Source organism: Moschus berezovskii, chromosome 20, assembly GCF_049115385.1.
Source record: "Moschus berezovskii isolate FMDL1 chromosome 20, NW_MosBer_1.0, whole genome shotgun sequence".
NCBI classification, from domain to species: domain Eukaryota; kingdom Metazoa; phylum Chordata; class Mammalia; order Artiodactyla; family Moschidae; genus Moschus; species Moschus berezovskii.
The window spans coordinates 55,358,939-55,362,055 of NC_142479.1; the positions used below are offsets into that span (position 1 = coordinate 55,358,939).

Below are 3,117 nucleotides of genomic sequence, written 5' to 3' on the forward strand. Positions count from 1 at the left end.
GTGGCAAGAATACACAGAAGAACTATACAAAAGAGATCTTCACGACCAAGATAATCACGATGGCGTAATCACTGACCTAGAGCCAGACATCTTGGAATGTGAAGTCAAGTGGGCCTTAGAAAGCATCACTACGAACAAAGCTAGTGGAGGTGATGGAATTCCAGTTGAGCTATTTCAAATCCTTAAAGATGATGCTGTGAAAGTGCTGCACTCAATATGCCAGCAAATTTGGAAAACTCAGCAGTGGCCACAGGACTGGAAAAGGTCAGTCTTCATCCCAATCCCAAAGAAAGGCAATGCCAAAGAATGCTCAAACTACCGCACAATTGCACTCATCTCACACGCTAGTAAAGTCATGCTCAAAATTCTCCAAGCCAGGCTTCAGCAATATGTGAACTGGGAACTCCCAGATGTTCAAGCAGGTTTTAGAAAAGGCAGAGGCACCAGAGATCAAATTGCCAACATCCGCTGGATCATGGAGAAAGCAAGAGAGTTCCAGAAAAACATCTATTTCTGCTTCATCGACTATGCCAAAGCCTTTGACTGTGTGGATCACGATAAACTGTGGAAAATTCTGAAAGAGATGGGAATACAAGACCACCTGACGTGCCTCTTGAGAAACCTGTATGCAGGTCAGGAAGCAACAGTTAGAACTGGATATGGAACTACAGACTGGTTCCAAATAGGAAAAGGAGTACGTCAAGGTTGTATATTGTCACCCTGTTTATTTAACTTATATGCAGAGTACATCATGAGGAACGCTGGGCTGGAAGAAGCACAAGCTGGAATCAAGATTGCTGGGAGAAATATCAATAACCTCAGATATGCAGATGACACCACCCTTATGGCAGAAAGTGAAGAGGAACTCAAAAGCCTCTTGATGAAAGTGAAAGAGGAGAGTGAAAAGGTTGGCTTGAAGCTCAACATTCAGAAAACAAAGATCATGGCATCTGGTCCCATCACTTCATGGAAAATAGATGGAGAAACAGTGGAAATAGTATCAGACTTTATTTTTTGGGGCTCCAAAATCACTGCGGATGCTGATTGCAGCCATGAAATTAAAAGACGCTTACTCCTTGGAAGGAAAGTTATGACCAACCTAGATAGTATATTAAAAAGCAGAGACATTACTTTGCCAACAAAGGTCTGTCTAGTCAAGACTATCGGAGAAGGCAATGGCAAGCCACTCCAGAACTATTGCCTGGAAAATCCCATGGATGGAGGAGCCTGGTAGGCTGCAGTCCGCGGGGTCGCTAGGGGTCGGACACGACTGAGCGATTTCACTTTCACTTTTCACTTTCACACATTGGAGAAGGAAATGGCAACCCACTCCAGTGTTCTTGCCTGGAGAATCCCAGGGATGGGGAAGCCTCGTGGGCTTCCATCTATGGGGTCACACAGAGTCGGACACGACTGAAGTGACATAGCAGCAGCAGCAGTCAAGACTATGGTTTTTCCCGTGGTCATGTATGGATGTGAGAGTTAGACTGTGAAGAAAGCTGATTGCTGAAGAATTGATGTTTTTGAACTGTGGTGCTGGAGAAAACTCTTGAGAGTCCCTTGGACTGCAAGGAGATCCAAGCAGTCCATTCTAAAGGAGATCAATCCTGGGTGTTCATTGGAAGGACTGATGCTAAAGCTGAAACTGCAATACTTTGGCCACCTCATGTGACGAGTTGAACTCACTGGAAGAGACTCTGATGCTGGGAAGGATTGGGGGTGGCAGGAGAAGGGGATGACAGAGAATGAGATGGCTGGATGGCATCACCCACTCGATAAACAGGAGTTGATCACGAATGAGTGACTGAACTGAACGTTAACAGGAGATTAATTAACTTACAATATTATAGCGGTTTTTGCCACACATTGACATGAACCAGCCATGGGTAAAAATAAATCTTCTAGAGTAACTTACTTCATAAGAAAAATGCAGCAGTTTCTACCTTTGGGTACCATAGTTGTCCCCGAGGGGGTGCACCGTTCCTGGAAGTACTGCAATACCAGGTCGATGCGTGGAGTGGACGGAGCAAGCTCCTATTCCAACTCCCTGCTCCAAAAATCCATTTAATATATTGTCCTCGGATAGAGGACGTATCAGATATTAAACTGATAAGAACAGATACTACACTTGATCTTAGCCAAAAGGCCGAGAAGCGATGCTGGGCCACCGCCCGTCGCTGTCACCGTCCTGCTGGCCTGCATGTTGCACTCAGTGTGACCGGGTCCCCGCTCCCTCCAGGGCTCCCTTCCTTTGCCTCCTTGACCGTGCGATGGCGGCGCTACACCCGACTCTCCAGCAGAAGTTGTGTTCTCCACATTGGAAAAGAGAAATCCCGCATCTGCCCTGGCTTTGCGGTTCTCGGGCGGAAGCGCCGGCTCGAATCTGCATGCCCCGCCCTCTGTCGCCAAGAAGGCGTGGCTCCGGCGGGACCGCAGCGCCCCGGGGACGGCCTCGGGACTGCGGCAGGGGAGCCCTCCTCGGGGCTAGTGGAGAGGGGTGGGCGGCGAGCGGGACCCGTGCTGCGAGCTGTTGGCCGAGAGGTTTCCAAGGTTGCAAGACTGACTCGCCGGAAACGCCCGGCCTGCAGTGTGGTCCACAGGCCTCCGCCTGCAGAGAGAGGGGCTCCGTAGGGTCGGGCGTCTGGAGGGGGCTTCCCTGCCCGGCGGAAGGCGGATGGCCCACGGTGGGGAAGGGAGGGGGCGTGTGGATGCGGAGGGCGGGGCCGGGCCGCGGGAGGGGTTCACTCCAACCCCAGCGTCCTTGTCCTTCTGTGCTTCTACGAACCAAACCGATCCCGGGCTTCCTACCGAAAGCTCCCTCCGCCTAGACCCTCTTTCCCTGCCCCTCCTCAGCTGTGGGCCTCGCTGGTGGCTCGGAATCGCGGCTCGATTCCTGGGTCGGAAAGATTCCCTAGAGAGGAAATGGAAACCCATGACAGAATTCTTGCCTAGGAAATCCCATGGACAAAAAGGAGCCTGGCGGGTCACAGGGTCCCAAGGAGTCGGAAGCTACTTAGCGACTAAACAGGAAACATTCTGTTGATCTGAACTGTCACTACCACTGGTCACATGCAGCCAGGGATCGCTGGGATGGTGGTTCCACCCAATTCAGAGGTA

At 50.7% G+C, this 3,117-nt stretch overlaps 1 non-coding gene across 1 annotated transcript; it reads right to left on the reverse strand.

Annotated features, from left to right (window-relative positions):
- Positions 1 to 1,967: 1,967 nt before the first annotated feature.
- LOC129544865 (U2 spliceosomal RNA) lies at positions 1,968 to 2,158 on the reverse strand. The gene has a single exon (XR_008683606.1). It is a non-coding gene; the product is annotated as a U2 spliceosomal RNA (small nuclear RNA).
- Between the last annotated feature and the right edge of the window lie 959 nt (positions 2,159 to 3,117).